General features: G+C 37.8%; 1 protein-coding gene and 1 pseudogene across 1 annotated transcript in view; one reads left to right on the forward strand and one right to left on the reverse strand.

Annotated features, from left to right (window-relative positions):
* Positions 1-18,676, forward strand: part of IL1RAPL1 (interleukin 1 receptor accessory protein like 1) — a 723,124-nt gene that overhangs the window by 381,025 nt on the left and 323,423 nt on the right. The window lies entirely within an intron of this gene.
* Positions 9,831-10,727, reverse strand: LOC136142683 (very long chain fatty acid elongase 5 pseudogene; annotated as a pseudogene).

Below are 18,676 nucleotides of genomic sequence, written 5' to 3' on the forward strand. Positions count from 1 at the left end.
TTTAGTGAATGCTAAAAATATGTGTGTTTTAGAAAAGCACATATTATACAGCTCTTCTAAATGTATCTGCACAAGGGCAAAAATAGGAAAAGCAGTGTGGTTGTAAATCTGATTCTCCTGCCAGAGAAAAAAAGTGTAGTGTGGCCTTGCTTGATATTATGACTTTTCCAAAGAGTTACTCTGTATGGTTTAACAGAACACCACTTCCACCAAAAATATGTGCTACTTACAAATCTTAGGAATTGGAAAGTCTTTCGATCCAACTTGAAGAAAAACAAATGAATAAGCATAAATAGTATATACGCAAAATGTTATGTACCATAGCATTTTAATCATATAAAAATAACATGAATTTAAATACTTTTGTTTCTCTCTCATAGTCAAGCACTACTCAAGGATGGAAGTGTGGAGAGGGAGGTTCTGGGAGAGTTCTTGAAGTAGAGGTGTGGGGAGGGAACCTAGGAATTGTATCTGTGGAAAATGTATTCCAGCATCCTATCTCTGCACTTGGTCTTACTGCTAGATTGTGGGCAATGAGTGATGTGCTTTGAATAGATGGGTATTAAGGGGGCCCTCCAATGAGTGAGGCTCATTGGAGTTTGCAGAGATCATTAAATGCTGGAGACCACATATTCAAATAGTTTCAGTAGGAACAGGAGACAGGGTCCCTACAAAAGTATCACTGTGGATGCTGGAGCAGGTGAGAGAACTCATCTTTGTGGGTGAGGCCACAGTGATCAGAGTGTCACCATTGCTCTGAGATGGAGACAGGTTGGAAGTAAATTTTCTGAGATAGTTATTTTGGGAGTCCAGGAGATGGGCAAGAAGGGGAGTCTTCAGAATTCCTGGTTCATTCTTGTACTCTTATAGCTATCAATGTTAGTGGTACAATGTGTCATGTTATGTTATGCTAATTCAGGGTCACTAGAGGCCCATCAGAGCCCTGATTCGGAGGGAACAAAATGAATGGGCACAACTGGAAGATCCAGGAGGGATTCTTGAGGGGAGCCAGGCCAGGGGAGTGGATATACAGCAGGAAAATCCACTCCAGAGCCCCCTGAAAGGCGTGTTTGCCACTGGAAGCAATACTGGGGAACTCTGTTGAGGGTGGCAAAGTCCAAACCAGGTATTGTCCCTTATACTCGGACTGTTATAAGCACTTATTTTCTGATTTCCCTATCATCCGTCTCTACCTTCTCAACTCTGTCCTCTAAGCTTACTCACTCATTGGATAACAATTTAAGGATCAACTATATGTTAGGCACTATTCTATATTCTTCTAATATCAAGATGAATAAAAATAAGTGCCTGTCCGCATAGAGCTTCCAGTCCAAGCAATCCCAGTGAAGTGGAAGAACTTCAGTAGGGTTTACAGGAGCATGTAGCAGTGACTCCCTAGTGTCCGATTATCACTTTTAGTGATGCCAAGATTGATGTGGGTTCAAGTGGTAACCTGATGCCTGCATTGTCAAATTCCCCATCAGCCTCAAGATTCCTAGAATTTAAAGATCCTGGCTAATGATTTTGTCAGAAAACTTATCCGGAGTTTCCTTCCATTCATTCATAGAGCAAACATTTATTCAGCTTTTTCTAAATACTAGACACTATGCCGGTGCTAGAGACACAAAAAGAAATAAGCCAAGATGCATGTGGAAGAGACAGATAAATGAATAACTTCAGTGCAGTGTGAAAATGTGCAGGAGTAGATGCAGAGTCCTCTGGGAACACAGAGGAAGCAAGGTCCCTAATGATGGCAATCTCTAGCAGTCAGTGGGGCAGTTCATCTAAGTCAGGAGCTGCTGGTTATCATGCATTAGCAAACAGCCAACATCCAGGGGAAACTCAACTATACAGCTTGAATTTCTGCATTTCAAAGCCAGCCACCAGAGAAGCTTTCACTAGAGGCTTGATACATCAGACTTTCTGGGTTCATCCTGCTGGCTCCCTCATTTTTTTTTTAAACTCTAAAGCTCTCATGTCTGCACTGGGCAACCCTGTTTCAGCCTCTTGAAAAACAGAGCAGGACGCTCTAGGCTTATGCCCTGGTCGATTTGTTTCTTTAGAGCTCCTAAAGTGGTTTGTATCAGTAATTTAAGGAAAAGTACTCCAGGTAGTCTACTTCACAGCCTGGATCCCCACTAATATAGTATTGTGAGTTGAAGAACTGTTGTTTCTTGTCTATTTTGTCACACCCAGTATTGACGCTTTACTAAAGGAAATCAGCTTTCAAATAAGAACGGTGTTGCCTCCTGTTAGTTCAGCTGCTCTGCAAACCACAGATTTTGTAAATTACAAATAAGATCCAATCTTTCAACCCAGAGAGGAGGAAGAGGCCCTATTTTCCCACTGGGCCTTATATTCTAGAGTGAGCCTTTTACTTAATTTCCCAGAGAATACTGAAAATGTTACCAAAAATGCAATAAGAGAATACTGCAAATATTATCTAAAATACATAAGAAAAACCAGAAAATTCATAACTAGCCCTGAAATTATCCTCTTAGGATTTTAATATTAGATTTAAAAACGCTGATTAGCCTGTAAGTTTTCAACGCCACCCCCAAGCAATCAGCAATTGATTTCCTTGCGTTCTGTGTGTAAAAATACGATAGACTGGGTAGATTATAAATAACAGACGTTTATTTCTCACAGTTTTGGGGGCTAGAAGTCCTAGTTCAGGGTGCCAGAATTGTTGTGTGAGGGCCCTCTTCCACGCTGCAGACCTCTTCCTGTGTCCTCACATGGTGGCAGGGACAGGGTAGTTCTCTAGGGCTTCTTTTTAAGGGCATTAATCTCATTCATCAGGGTTCCACCCTCATGACCTAATTACGTCCCAAATGTCCTATCTCCTAATACCATCACATTGGGCACTAGGATTTCAACATATGAATTTGGGGGGGGGGGGGACACAAACATTCACACTGTAACACTGGGCCAGTATCCTATGGCATATGATACTTTAAAATGTTTTATTTTGGTAAAGATATTTTTCATGTTATCCTAGGTAGACTAGTTTCTTGTGGCTGCTGTGACAACTTAACACAAACTTGGTGGCATAAAACAATATACATTTATTCTCTTTAAGTTCTGGAAGTCAGAAATCCAAAATCAGTTTTACTGGACCAAAATCAAGGTGTCAGTAGGGCTATCATTCCTCTGGAAGCTCTAAGAGAGAATCAACTTCCTTGCCTTTTCGAGCTTCTAGAGCTACATTTCTTACATTCCTTTGTCCCTTCTTCCATCTTCAAAACCAGCAGCATAGCATCTTGCATCAGTAACCCACTGATTTCTATCTCTGTAGTCAGATCTCTCTGCCTCCTTCTCAAAAGGAGACTTATGATTAAATTTAGGGACCACCTGGATAATCCAGGATAATCTCCCCATCTCACAATCCTTAACTTCCTTGTATCCGCAAAGTTCCTTTTGCCATATAAAGTGACATTCACAAATTCCAGGGATTAGGACCTGGCTCTCTTTGGGGGCCAATATTCAGTTTACCATACTAGGTAAAAACATTCTTCTCATCTGAAGTATCCATTTTCTCAAATAATCCACCCCCTTTGGTCTACCAAGGTTGTTTCAAACAATATTCCTCAAGTATGTTAGCTGCCAAACTTATAAGTTATTACAGATGGAATCATTGTAGATCTGTAATATACAGCCTGCTGAGCTACACAAACAAGATCCCTTTTAGCTTTTTTTTTTTTTTTTTTTTTCTTTCCGGTACGCAGGCCTCTCACTGTTGTGGCCTCTCCCGTTGCGGAGCACAGGCTCAGTGGCCATGGCTCACGGGCCCAGCCGCTCCGCGGCATGTGGGATCTTCCCGGACCGGGGCACGAACCCGTGTCCCCTGCATGGGCAGGCGGACTCTCAATCACTGTGCCACCAGGGAAGCCCCCCTTTAGCTTTTTATCCTGGTTTGACATACAACATGGTCAAGGGAAGACTGTTTCAATGACTTCTCTAAAACCCCATTGAAAACTCAAAATGTCATCCATTATGTTGTTGAGTGTTCCTTATGGAAAAATTCATGATTTTTTTTTAAAAAGTTGTCTCCCTTAGATTTAAAACTCGAATTTATCCTGATTAACTACAACTAGACATATAGGATTCATACTGATTTTTAAAAATTTGTCTTGACTTCCAGGAAGTACAGGCTAAATTTAGTAGATAATTAAAGTAACTATTCTAGCTAATACTATTGTATAATTATATGTTCTTCACCCACCCCCTCAATAACCATTTCTTCTCTTCCTTAGTGTAATGCTTTACATAATTTATCTTCCGGTCAACAAGCCTATTGCATGGGCCTTTTATTACAGTCTGTCTCAAAATCCTTTTTGAAAGCAGCAGACATGAATAAAGCAAACAAACAAATTTGGAAGATATATAGACCCTATGAATTATGGCCCATCTGCATCTTTTTTGAGTGCCAAAGGTATAAATTCAGCGATAAATACATTTTGTTACTACAAAAGCATTTTAAAATTGTGTTTCTGTGCATTATATAGCTTATTAGAATAGATAAATTTAGATGTCAAGGATATGCTAACTAATGCCAATGTAGTCTGTAGTTGTCTTGATTTCATTCAATATCTTCCAATTTTAATAATTTACAACTAGTATCAATGACAGAAAACTTTAAATGGAAATGTATATGAGCTGGCTTTTGTTAATACCTTCTGCAATAAAGACACATAAACACAGTTTTGAAATCATAGGTATATTTTCTGAAAGGTTTCCACAGGATAAGGGCTTCATTTTGGAACTATTTTATACAGGTTTCTCCCCCTGCCACCTCCCACTCAGTTTATTAGAACTTAACATACTATCTGACATAAGTGATACATAAATGGAGTAAATAATTTGTGTGTATCAGAGGCCAAGCATATTGGCTATTGTGGAAGCTTTGAAACCCTGTCCTAGTAGAGAAAAATAAGAAAAAAAAATATAAATATAAGGGTCAAAAGTCATTGGCCTGCTTTCTCATTTATTCTCTTAATCTAGTTTCTGATGGTTACTCATCATGTAAGGATTTCTCATTACATTTCCAGAGTTACATCTCCAAGAAACCTAAATGATAACTAACTTAAAAATGCCAATATGTTAAGCTTTAATTCAAATACAGCAAAATAAACATGTCTGAATGGGATTTAAGATTTAGAAAAATTTGATTTATAAAAAGCAATTTAACTCAGAGAACTAAACATTAAATTGTAACTCAGAGACTCTTAGTTCAAATTTCATGTTCACTGACTCATCTATCCTTTTGAGATATCAATATTTTTAAAAATGTATTTAATATTATAAGTGGCTAAACAGACCTAATTCTTTCTGTGATTTAAAAGTTATAGCTGTCTTTTAAAACTCTACTGATTCCCAATATTTTCGGTTAATAATATATTTTTTTAATTTAAATATGAAATATTTTGAAAAGATATAAATGGTACGGAATAATATAATACAGTACCTTTAAAACATTTTTACCCAAAGTTCAGAGTAAGAAAACCTATTTTATATCACATTTACATACTTACATAAGTATACAAATAACTGAAGCAGACTATCCACAAAACACTGTTTAGATGTACTGCAGTTTACACTGATATTTCCTATTTTTTTTTACTTTATTCTTTTTAAAAATATAAGCCTCAATCTTTCAAAGTGATTTCAGACCCACAGTACGGGTATCATCCCACAGTTTGAAAACACTGATATACTATTTACATTTATGTATCCACCATTCGTTCAGCTTTATAAGATCTTAACATTTTGCCATATTTACTTTAAATAAAAAGAAAATAAAACATTAGATAAATTCCAAGTTCCCCATGTACTCTTTCTTTTCCCTTTTCCTACTTTCACCACAGAAGTAACTGTTATTTTAAATTCGCTGTTTGTTTTCATGCATGTTTAACAGTTTTCACTTCCTATAGATGTGAAGAATATAGACCATAATTTTGCATATTTTAAAGTTTATATAAAGCTATTATGCTCACCTATTCTTCTGAAATTTGTCTTTTTTTGGTTTATCATTATATCTTTTTTAAAATTGAAGTATAGTTAATTTACAATATTTTATTAGTTTCATGTGAACAGCATAGTGATTGAGTGTTTTTGAAGATTATACTGCATTATAGTTTATTATAAGATAATGGCTATGATTCCCTGTGCTATAAATAATATCCCTATTTCTTATCTATTTTATACATAGTAGTTTGCATCTATTAATCCCGTGTCCCTACTTTGTCCCTCCTTCCTTCCCTCTCCCTTTTGGTAACCACATGTTTGTTTTCTATATCTGAGTCTTTCTATTTTGCATATACCTTCATTTATATTATTTTTTAGGTTCCACATATAAGTGATATCATACAGTACTTGCCTTTCTGTCTCTAACTTATTTCACTAAGCATAATATTGTCTAGGTCCAACCACATTGCTGCAAATGACAGCATTTCATTCTTTTTCTGGCTGTGTAGTATTCCATTGTAATTCTGTTCTGAGTAATTCCATTCCCTTGTTTATCATTATGTCTAGATATGTATCAAGTTTGATCTAGATACATATCAAGTTTGATACCTGTAGCTCAAGTTCATCCATTTTAACTGCTCTATAATAGCCCATTGAATAAATATTACTCATTTTTTATTAATCTATTGTGATTGGTAATTTAGAGTTTCTTGTTATTGTGGCAATAATGAACAATACTGTAATGAACATTCACGTACCTGCATCTTTATGCTCAAGAATAAGTGTTTCCCTAGGGTCTATAACTAGAAGTGGAGGCATGAAGCAATAAGACTTGGCACGTGTTTGACATATATTTCCAAATTGTTCTTCAAAATAGTTGTTCTGATTTGTATATGCAGTAGTACTCTCTAAGAGTTTCTATTTCTCCATATCCTTGCCGTTTATAAGTATGATAAAAAAATAATGTGATTGAAATCTTGTGTAATCTTAATTTATATTTTATTGATCAGTAGTGAAGTTGAAAATTTTCATGATTTTTCGTCAAGTTCCCTCTTCTATACATTTTCCCTATTTTCCTAATGGGATATATTTTTTATGTATGTATGCTATGAGTATTTTTCCTCCTTCTTCTATCTTTTACAGTGAGGCCAGGTCTACACTATCAATATTATAGTAAAAATTAATTATTCAAATCAACAAAAGAAAGGTCTCAGACTTGCTGTTCATGCTTACAGTCAAAGTATAGTAGTTTTTCTGGTTTGTTTTAGTTTTGATACTTGGTTCCTCTGCAAGAAGGGCACTTAAAGTAGGGTTTGAGGCCTAAGTTGACCTGAGTTAAGCTCATAATAATAGCTCTCCGCTTGGGGTAATGTATAGCACAGACCTACATGTGTTCCTGTATTTCTCATTTTTCAAAACTTCAACAGTGGATCAAATATCTGGTTTGATATTTGATCCAAATACTTGATCCAACAGTGGATCAAATATCTGGTTTGGATAATTTACCTCGGACAATCCATTGTTTCCTTAGTGATTTATTCTTAATATCCTCTCATTCCAAATTATTGGGGAAGTCAGTTACAGTGTGAATGAAGAAAGCATACATTTAGCATATACTTACTATGTGCAGTATGTTGTAGTTGAGGGATGGGTAGATATGGATATTATGATATAATATCTTACTTCAACCAGAACATGGCTTCATTGGGGTCCTAATACCAATATACGTAAATGCAGGGACTGTATGCTAGATTGGATCTGGATCTCAGGCTTTAGTTCCAGTCTCATCCTTCATGGCCATGCCACCTTAGCATGCCACTTCCTCTGTGGCTTCTAAACACTTAGGTAACTCAAGACCATGTCTACTTTTTTTTTTTTAGAATGTAAAAAAATGACATGCCAAGTCAAGGTTACAAATTGTTTTTTAATCAAAAACATTTTAATGATTAATGTATAGACATTATTTAACATTGTGGGTATATGCAGAGGAGCTAAAGCACACTCTGACAGCATACTATTGAATGTTATAGTTTCTGTAATGAAATATGTAAAGACATTCGCAAGCTAGTACCTAGGAAGACATACACTTACAAATATATACATTCTAGATTTGATAAGGTAAATGTAAACAGATGCTGTGACTCCTTCCAAACAGAAAACCCACAAGACTAATTAAGAGAACCAACTGGCTCCCTATAATATGAATGTGCAAAATTAAAGCATGATAAACTGATATTTACATAAATATCAAACCACCAATTCATTTATACATTGTCAACGACCTTCTCAGATGAGTCATGAGTGGTTCAATGAATGTTTTTTCCTCCAGTGGAGGAGGTATTCAGAGGCTAAATTCCAACACTTTAAAATGACACACACAACAGTCCTTATCTGTTAGATCACTGCCTCTAGGGTGTGAGACATGATTTTATGATAAGCGGTCTTATTTTTAAACAAATATTTCTAGACAAATCTTTAGATTCGAAGCAGGAAAAAAAATTACAGGTGCTATTAGATTTACATTAAACAAACCATCTCTATCCAGTTTCCCAGTTCTCTCATGCTACAGCTATCTGTTTAATTTTACCTTAAATTTAAGGTCCTTTCCCCACCTTTATTCATTTTGGTAAGCTAGGCACATTTTCAAAAGAAGTTTGTGTCAAAACAGATAGCAGTACAGAAATCAATCCAAATTTGGACCCTGGCAACCAGTTCCCCACTGCTCATCTATGGGACTCTGTCAAATGGTAAACATTTAATCATCTCTTGGAAAATATGTATCTACTCTCACAAGTGGAAAGCAAAATGGGCTTTGTCTCCTGTATAAAAACACTTAGCACTTCTGAAATTTAAAACGGGCTACTCATCCTACACACTTCCTAAAATCTTGAAGACAAAGAATATATATTGGAAGTTTCATCAAGACTGCTTTAGAACCCCCCTCCCATTTTACTTTTTTTTTTTTTTTTTTTTTTTTTTTTTGCGGTACGTGGGCCTCTCACTGTTGTGGACTCTCCCGTTGCGGAGCACAGGCTCCGGACGCGCAGGCCCAGCAGCCATGGCTCCCGAGCCCAGCTGCTCCGCGGCATGTGGGATCCTCCTGGATCGGGGCACGAACCCGCGTCCCCCGCATCGGCAGGCGGACTCCCAACCACTGCGCCACCAGGGAAGCCCCCATTTTACATTATTAATAGTGGCACTCAATAAAAAAAAAGATCTATTAAAAAGTTAAACTGACTGTTCCACTAGACTTGAACCTGCCTGATTTAAAGCCAATATTACAAAACTGAAGGTGCCGATTTCACTTGTACAAGTCACTTGAAATTATGTGTCACACGATAGTTTCATAAATCATGGTCTTTGAGTTTTCTGAACGGAACTGTTAGAAATGAATAAAAACTTGAAACATACCCTAATTTAAACTAATAAGCTTTGGGCCCTGCTTTTTAAATTTTAAGGCATGTGTGTTTCTCTACTGTAACGACATTATACAAATTTACAATCGCACGCATGATCTACAGTAAAAAAAAAAAATGTGGATTACAGTGTTATTAAATTGTGAATCACAATTCAGCACCTGTCATGCTATAACTAATGAGGCAACAGCAGTGTTGTGTACTACAACACCTCGCCCTCCACGGTCTAGCGCAAGGGTCAGTGAGAGCCCAGAAATGTTAAAACTCTTATGCCTACTTGGATAATCTGTCTACATTTTCTAGGGGTTTGGAACTGATGAAAGAGGTCCTGCATGAGTCATACTATTGTAGGCCGACTAGTTACAGCACCTGTTAACTAGCATTGGGCACAATTCATATGTGCTTACAATCAGACGACGTGGTTCATAAGCTGTCAACCCTTGGGCCTCAGTCCTTATGCTGCTTCCTCAGCTTCACATTGTTTTCCAGGGAAGAAAAGCTGCTGGTGTGGCCGTTTATGGCCGTCACGTAGCCGTTCTGGTGGTCCTTCTGGTGTTCTCTCCTCGGGGAGGCCCCCTTCTTGTTGTAGGTCTGAATATAGAAGTTTGCGAAGAGGGCAACCAGAGAAATCACGTATCCAATCTGCAAATACAGCCAACCAAGAGGGAAGGCGCACGGCTAGATGACCCCGCAGCCGGTCTGGATGATGGTCAGCACAAACTGAAGCAGCTGCCCCTGCGTGATGTACTTCTTCTGCCAGAGGTACAGCCTCATGGAAGGGACGGACAACAGACTGTAGTACGAGTACATGTGGACGTGGATGAAGCTGTTAAGTGTGGCACCAAAATAAGAGGGGCCACAGGGGACCCAGTTCATCACGAACCACCAGATGTTGAGCATGGAGGCGCGGTGGTACACGTGCAGGACTGTGATCTGGTGGTGGTTCTTGCGCAAGATGAAGAAGGCGTCCGTGAACTCGATGAGCTTGGAGAAGTAGTACCACTAGAGCACGCGGGTGATCTTCATGTCTGCTTCTCCTCCACTGCGTGTGCCCTGACAGAAGAAGTTGTACTGGCCCTCCCATACTCCCGTCACTAACTCACAGAACATAGAGAGCGAGAGCAGTGTGCATTCAAGGTTCTACACCACTAAAATCCCCCGGCAAGAGAACGGCTGCCTATTCTTCATATATTTTGGTCCCAGCCATACAATTAGCAACTATAGGATGGAGCAGAGCGAAGTAGGGATATAATTGTCCAGAAGAAACCATCCTTTTAGTCTGGGATCTCGGGGGCCGAGCAGTGCCTGGTAATAGGTACTAGGTGCTGCATCAGAGTGTTCCATTTTAAAACCTCTTAGGCCGAGGGTGGCTGCGGCTCCAAGAAGTGGCGAGGCGGCGTTGGCGGCGGCATCCGGAGCCAGCCGAGCCAGGAGGAGGCGGGAGGGAGGCACCGGCCAGCAGGACCCACCACCACAAATTGATATTCATACTGTACATATGTAACTTACTAGGTCCGTACCATAAAAATGACATCTATTGTGCTATTCAGAAGAATAATGGTGAGATTAATTTTTTTAAATAGCAATTCATTGTACCACGTGGTTGGTATGTACTTGTAATTTAACACAAATATAAAGAATATCTTTTTTTCAATTCTATCAGTAGCTCTTTGAGTGAGTATATAAATTCATTTGTAAATGATACCAAATCTAAATTTGAATTCTTCAATCTAAGCCATGGACCAAGGGGTATCTTGCCCCTCATCCTTCTCCAAATACCATGGAATTGCCTCTGACCTCACCTCAGTTGACTTATTACTCTTAAGCTGTAAGATGATTTGTAAGATCCCATCCATATCTAACATCTCATGGTTTTAAGGACATTCTCTTCGTAGTTATTTGTGATGTTAAAAACATAGGATAAATTTCTTTGGTGAAAACAGTCTTATTTGACCTTGATGTACCACTTGGCATTTTTGGAAATAGAGCAACTCTTCTGCTATGTTGTTTCAGAGAAAACAAATTCCCATATTATCCCAAACTCTTCAGTATAAGGCTATCAGTATGTTTAATTCTTCATGAAGTTAAGGTTTTTTTGTGATGTGGTGCCAGGAAATAATTTTGTGATAAAACGAACACTTGGTTTAACCAACTAGAAAATACTGGCATCCTACAAACATGAATTCATTAGAGAGGAATTCTGAGCTGCAGCTTTCATAAACTAAAGTAACTATGCTAGTTAATGTCCCAGAAGTTCTTAGTAAATATAAAGTACAAGAAACTGTCAGTGCTTCAAAAGCAGAGATAATATCTTATCCTTTTTATAACCTCAGTTATTAACTAGAACTTGCCACATAGTAGGAGACCGATAAGAACATTCATGGATTGGAGTGTTAAGTCATTAATTTTCAAACCTATATCCTTTAAATAACAAAGGATTGTCTTCTATTATTTCTCAAAAAGGTAGGTATGTGGCCCATAGGTTTCTTACCTTTGCTTTACATTCCTTTAGACCTATGATAAACTAAAGCATTTTTTAGGAAAAGTGACTTCTAAAATATTTTTGTTAATGTTTCAAGTGTGCAGTTATAGTCTGAAGATCATCAGGGCATAGGTAAGTGCCTGTGGCATCCATTTTTTATAGTGGCAACCGTTGTGTATGTGTTTCAAGTGTTGCCTGCAGAATTTTTTCTTATATGAGAAATATAAGTAAATCAACATTATAAGGTCGATAGGATCTAAAAAATATGACAAACTAGTGAATGTAATAAAAAAAGAAGCAGACTCACAGATATAGAGAACAAACTAGTGGTTGCCAGTGGGGAGAGGGAAGGAGGCAGGGGCAATATAGTGGTATGGGATTGAGAGATACAAGCTATTAGGTATAAAATAAGGTACAAGGATATATTGTACAGCACAGGGAATATAGCCAATATTTTATAATAACTATAAATGGAGCATACCCTTTAAAATTGTGAATCACTATATTATACACCTGTAACCTATATAATATTGTACATCAAGTATACTTCAATTTAAAAAAATAAAGTAAAATAAAAGCCACATGAGGCTAAAACGAAAACATATACCTATGCAGATACCAAGAAACAAGTGTGTAGGAGATTGGAATACTGTTTATGACTAGAAAAGCTTGACTATTTTTATTACTAGATACCTATATGCATGGCACATGCAATATGACATTTGATTATGAAACAGTTTTAGCATAGTTAAGGTGAATTAATTGATATTCATGAAATAACCATGATTGCTACAAGATGGCCATTTGGAAACGTGCCCTAAGACAGGGATCTGCAGACTTTTTCTAAAGGGACCAGACAGTACATATTTTAGTCTTGTGAGATATACAGTTTTGGTCCCAACTACTCAGCTCTGCTTTTGCAGCACAAAAGCAGCCACAGATAATGCAAAAAAGAATAGGCATGGCTGTGTTCCAATAAAACTCTTTTTTTTTTTTTTTTTTTTTTTTTTAACAAACACAGACATGGGCCATAGATTGCTGACCCCTGTCCTAAATAGCCATTGACCTCATTCAATTTTAAGAATTTGAAACTTTTAGCAAAAATGTTACAGTTCTTCATATAACTTGTAAGAACAGTAATTTTTTTTAAATAAATGAATGAATCTCAAAAAAGGAACCTAAGTTTCATTTTCATTATTTGAATGGAAACATGATTTTTTTCTTATATTTCATTTTACATGTATTGAGCTAGACTTACTTGCTCTTACCACTAGACCAGCTGTTATTAAATATACTTAGTAATTTTTTAGATTATTTTCCCTAGAATATACTCGAATCTTGGACAAATGTCTCCTTATCATTGAACTTTAGGTTTCATGTCTGTAAAATAAAGGGTTAGTCATGATTTCTCTAAGGAATTGTCAAACTATACAATTCCATGTTTCTGTGGGTGTCATATCATTTGCCAGTAGGAACAATGTCCTTGTTTAGAGACTTCTTTTAAAATTCTTTTATTGAGAATGTCATTTCTCCAAGAGATCTTATTCTCTTTGAAAGTCACTTCTAGTTTCTGTATGAAAAAAATGTCTTTTAAAATCAATACCAGTGAAAGTTAATCAGGGATAGAATGATTACAGGATGCCTCGCTTATCATTGGAAAGCCAAGATAGTGATCTCTGTGATTATCCTCACATCTGATTTGAAAGGACAGAGGGGCAGCTTTTCTGGCCATCCCACTCTTACTTTGTGAAATGTCCCCACTATAATCCCTTTGTAAGATGGCTGCCTGCCTTTATTACCATATTCTAAAGAGATGAACCAATATTGTGCCCAGGATATCCCCAGCCCTACTTCCATCTTAAATTTATCACAGATTCAACATAGTCATAAAGGGAATAATCAGAAAATCTTGTCACATCTCATCTCATTATATTATTGTGCATAAGGAAAAAATAGTTTTAAGGTATAGAGAAGAATGAATCGGGTCATGCGGCTGCTTTCCAAATGTTCAATTTCTGTCTCCATTGCCTCCATTATTTTTCTCCCTGAAATGCAGAAATTATTCATATTAAGATACAACTGTTTCCCCCCCCCAAACCAAGTCTTCAATGCCTGCTTCTTTATTAACACATAATAAAAGGTAACTGTAAGGATGTCGATGCAAGTGGTGGGCAAAGATCACCAGGTTTCTTCTTCATACAACCCTCTGCAGGGTTTTACCTTCCCAGCAATCCGATGTCTGTGGGAACTGGCTTTTCCTCCTCCCTCCTCCTTTTGAATGGTTACAGTGGAAGCAAACACATTTTTACAAAGTGACCCCACCTCATCTGTAGAGATAAGCCAGAGGTTGGCTCCTGACCCAGACTGAGCTAATCTGAGTCCATTCTCAGGATTTTAGAGTTAGAACTGGGAAATGATCATCCAGTGAAACTTTGAGCTCTTAAATGGAAATGTTGCAAACTCACAGGCTGTTGGCAGTAGATATTTTCTGACATGTGCTTTAGATATAGAACCAAAAAGTGATTCTACCGGGGGGTGTGGAGAGAGAGGGGGAGGAAAGGAATGAGACAAATATATAATGAGAGGCAGAGTTGAGATATGAAGAGCAAATTCTGGTTTCTCCACAGTTTTTGGATAAAGCTCCATTTCACATCATCACCCTGCCCTTGGGTTGTTTGAGATAGCCATATATGCGTTTAAGAAACTACCTTTTGCTAAAACTAGTTCAAACAGGTTTCCATAACTTAAAACCAAAAGGACTAATTGTGAAGTTTATTTTTTACTGTAAACATTCTATGGAATATGGACTATAAATATAATGCTTACAAAAATATTCTTTTAAAGGTGCTAAATTCCTGAACAGAATTAATTACCCACAAGATACTCCCCAGAGAAAGCGATCACAAAATGTGTGTGTGTATAATATATTTTTTCAAAAAATAAGTTTTGAGTGCCTTCTGTGAACCAGGCCACAGTGGTAGGTAGGCAACAATGAACAAATACAAAAGTATCTAGTCTATTGGGGGAGAGATATATTAACAAAATACTCACAAAAATTAGTAAATGATTAAAGACTATGGAAAATTCTATGGCGGAGAGGTAAGGGACAGGGAGCCAGGTAGAGGAAGCAACATATGTGAAGGCCCTGTAGCTAATTCAAGCAAAGAACTCCAGTGTTGCTAATCCAAAGGATTTTTTTCACAAAGTCATTTATTAATTAGGTCCTGAAAGCATCACTTCTGTTTTCTGATTACCATATTTAGCTCTCATGTAGGAAGAGCATTTTTCGTTTGTGTTCCAAATTTACTTCTCAAATAGTTTAAGACCCCTATTTCCTTACCATTATTCAAGAAAGACATGTAGTATACAATGTTATTTGCACCATCAATTTGTTCAGCAAACTTTCTTTGTAGTCAGATCAAAAAAAAATCATCTCAGGTGTATTCATGGTTTTACCATGGATCTGTGAGTGGATTAATGAAATCCTCGTTAGAGAGCTGCAATTGTGGTAGTGTTCCAGCACATTATTCCAGGCCACCAGCTCCATCTCACTCAGGTAGGGTCCAACAAAGTATGTGAGCCCAGAGCCATGGGAATGTTCATCTCCATCAAAAATTAATAGGAAAAGACACTCTCTTTAGCAAGATTTACTTAGGAAAGCAGCATGCAGTGCTTTCTTGGGCTAGCATCGCTCTGTTCTTAAACCACAACCAATGCTACTGTAACATTTCGGTAGTAATCTAACAAATGGTGTCAAAGATATAAGAGAGAAAAATTATACTTTGTGATTTCTCTAGGTTTCTGAGCAATGCATGAACTCTTCAACTGTGTACACAAAGAACTGTGCATTTAGTTGCCATGGCACTGCTTATCTGTTGTCTTTAGGAGGAATAAAATGGTACTTTAACTACTGTGACTCATCCCCCTAGGTATAATTGATAAAGCTACCTTTCCTAACTTTGAACCAGAATCCTTCAATGGGCAAGGACTTTTTGTTGCTTTTGTTGTTGTTAAAGAAAAGATACTTGTTCACAAACCTAGGCTTAACCCCGTTCTCGACAAATGATAGCTTTAAGCAAAGATCACAGTTTACTGAATCTAACTAATAATTCACATATAATAGATGGACAAAAAATCAAATGGCTGTCAGGGAAATAGCATTTTCCCAACATGTGTCCTCTTGAGTTACTATGTCTAAGCACTGACGAATGCTTGCTACTAATGACCCCAGGCATTAATAATGAGGCTCTAATCAAAGATCTGTTACATAACCTGCCCTTGATAAGAAATACTTAGTGTTCCTTAGCATATGGTCAGGGGAGAGTCCAGTGAGTATGGTATGTGAATTTTAAAATTCCTCACTATGCACCTTAGTGATGGAAAGTACGAGTGATTCTAGGACAAACATGAGACTCCATGTGTATACTTATAGGTATGACACCCTCGCATAATTATTAAGACTGTCCTCTGTGCTCTCATAATACTGTGCCCATGCTTCCATCATGACACTTTTCACTTTGCTTCATAATTTTCTTTCTACACCATTGAGTTACCAGCTTTTAGAAGTACAATATGCCATTATTATTATTGCTGTTGTTATTATTATTCTTGATTACCAAGTGCCTCAGAAGGAAGGGCTCAATACATGCTCGCTGTATTATTCTCAAAGAATCTTCTTTGAGAAAGCTGTGTTCATTATGTCTTAACATTCTGCAAGAGTTACAAACAGATGAAGCAATTAAGTCTGAGAACCATGGTTTACTGGATGTCCAAGATCAACTCTCTTCTAGGGAAATGCCCTGGGTTGAGGTTGGCCTAATAATAATAACTCTGGGGCTTCCCTGGTGGTGCAGTGGTTGAGAATCTGCCTGCTAATGCAGGGGACACGGGTTCGAGCCCTGGTCTGGGAGGATCCCACATGCCACGGAGCAAGTAGGCCCGTGAGCCACAACTACTGAGCCTGCGCGTCTGGAGCCTGTGCTTCGCCACAAGAGAGGCCGTGATAGTGAGAGGCCCGCGTACCGTGATGAAGAGTGGCCCCCGCTTGCCACAACTAGAGAAAGCCCTCACACAGAAACGAAGACCCAACACAGCAAAAATAAATAATAATAATAATAATAACTCTGATTTCACCTTATCCAGAGAAGCTTAGGAGAAAACACCCCAGGATTTAGAATGCTCTTTTTAATTTTTTATTAAATTATTGATACCTTTGAGAAGACTCTAGAAGCTCCACTTTTGGAAGTCCTTAGGAGCAAAGACAAGTTATTTCCTGGACCTGGCATATATTTCAGAATGAAACAAATGAAACATCCTAACAAACTGTCTTTTTTTTCCTTTTTTTTTAATTGAAGTATAGTTGATTTACAATATTGTATTAATTTCTGCTTTACAGCAAAGTGATTCAGTTATACATATATATACTTTTTTGTATTCTTTTCTATTATGGTTTATTGAAGGATACTGAATATAGCTCCCTGAGCTATATAGTAGGACCTTGTTTATCCATTCTATATATAATAACTTACATCTGCTCACCCCAACCTCCCACTCCATCCCTCCCCCAACCCCCTCCCCCTTGGAAACCACAAGTCTGTTCTCTATGTCTGTGAGTCTGTTCCTGTTTTGTAGATAGATTCATTTGTGTCATATTTTAGATTCCACCTATAAGTGATATCATGTGGTATTTGTCTTTCTCTTTATGACTTACTTCACTTAGGATGATAATCTCTAGTTGCATCCATGTTGCTACAAATGGCATTATTTCACTCCTTTGTATGGCTGAGTAGTATTCCATTGTATATATGTATCACATCTTCTTTATCCATTCATCTGTCAGTGGGCATTTAGGTTGTTTCCATGTCTTGGCTATTGTGAATAGTGCTACTATGAACAAAGGGATGCATGTATCTTTTTGAATTATAGTTTTGTCTGGATATAGGCCCAGGAGTGGGATGGCTGGGTCATATGGTAGTTCTATGTTTAGTTTTCTGAGGAACCCCCATACTGTTTTTCATAGTGGCTGTACCAACTTACATTCCAACCAACAGTGTAGGAGGGACTCCTACATCCTCTCCAGCATTTGTTATTTGTTGAGTATTTAATGATGGCCATTCTGACCAGTGTGAAGTGGAACCTCATTGTAGTTTTGATTTGCATTTCTCTAATAATTAGCGACGTTGAGCATCTTTTCATGTGCCCCTTGGCCGTTTGTATTTCTTCTGTGGGAAAATGTCTATTTAGGTCTTCTGCCTATTTTTTTTTTAATTTTTTAAAAATTTATTTATTTCATTTATTTATTTTTGGCTGTGTTGGGTCTTCATTGCTGTGTGCGGGCCCTCTCTAGTTGCAGTGAGTGGGGGCCACTCTTTGTTGCGGTGTGCAGGCTTCTCATTGCGGTGGCCTCTCTTGTTGCAGAGCATGGGCTCTAGGTACGTGGGCTTCAGTAGATGTGGCTTGCGGGCTCAGTAGTTGTGGCTCGCAGGCTTAGTTGCTCCACGGCATGTGAGATCTTCCCAGACCAGGGCTGAAACCCGTGTCCCCTGCATTGGCAGGTGGATTCCTAATCACTGAGCCACCAGGGAAGCCCCCTTCTGCCTAATTTTCAATTGGGTTGTTTGTTTTTGGTTTTTGAGTTGTATGAGCTGTTTGTATACTTTGGAAATTAAGCCCTTGTTGGTCACATCATTTGCAAATATTTTCTCCCATTCTGTAGGTTGTCTTTTCATTTTGTTTATGGTTTCCTTTGCTGTGCAAAAGCTTGTAAGTTTGGTTAGGTCCCATTCGTTTATTTTTGTTTTTATTTCTTTTG

This window comes from Phocoena phocoena, chromosome X, assembly GCF_963924675.1.
Source record: "Phocoena phocoena chromosome X, mPhoPho1.1, whole genome shotgun sequence".
Classification (NCBI taxonomy): Eukaryota; Metazoa; Chordata; class Mammalia; order Artiodactyla; family Phocoenidae; genus Phocoena; species Phocoena phocoena.